Raw genomic sequence first — 375 nt, 5'->3', positions numbered from 1 at the left:
ACAATTTAGGTCAAACGTAGTTCAATATTAAAACAACAAGAATTGGATAAAAGGCATACAACTACGAACGCAGGATATTCGTCGCGAATAAATATATATTTAATAATTAAAATTACATATAGACGTTTCGGTCTCAATTAGACCATCCTCAGTAATACAAAAAAACCTCAAAAGAGAACATAAATAATTATAAAAATACGCAAGAATCAAAAGTCCATAAATATATAAACTCGTCAACGCAAATTAAAAGTTCTTGGTGAAGAAAATTTTTATAAAAGCATCTTCAATCATTTCAAAGGCGCAGAATCGCAGCAAGTCATAATTGTAGTCAAAAAAGTAAAAAGTACATCAGTAAGTCGTAAAGCGTATCCGCGA

Source organism: Trachymyrmex cornetzi, unplaced genomic scaffold (genome assembly GCF_001594075.2).
Source record: "Trachymyrmex cornetzi isolate Tcor2-1 unplaced genomic scaffold, Tcor1.1 scaffold805, whole genome shotgun sequence".
In the NCBI taxonomy this organism is placed as follows: Eukaryota; Metazoa; Arthropoda; class Insecta; order Hymenoptera; family Formicidae; genus Trachymyrmex; species Trachymyrmex cornetzi.
The sequence above is the reverse complement of the archived record's forward strand: the minus strand, read 5'-3'. Positions refer to the sequence as shown.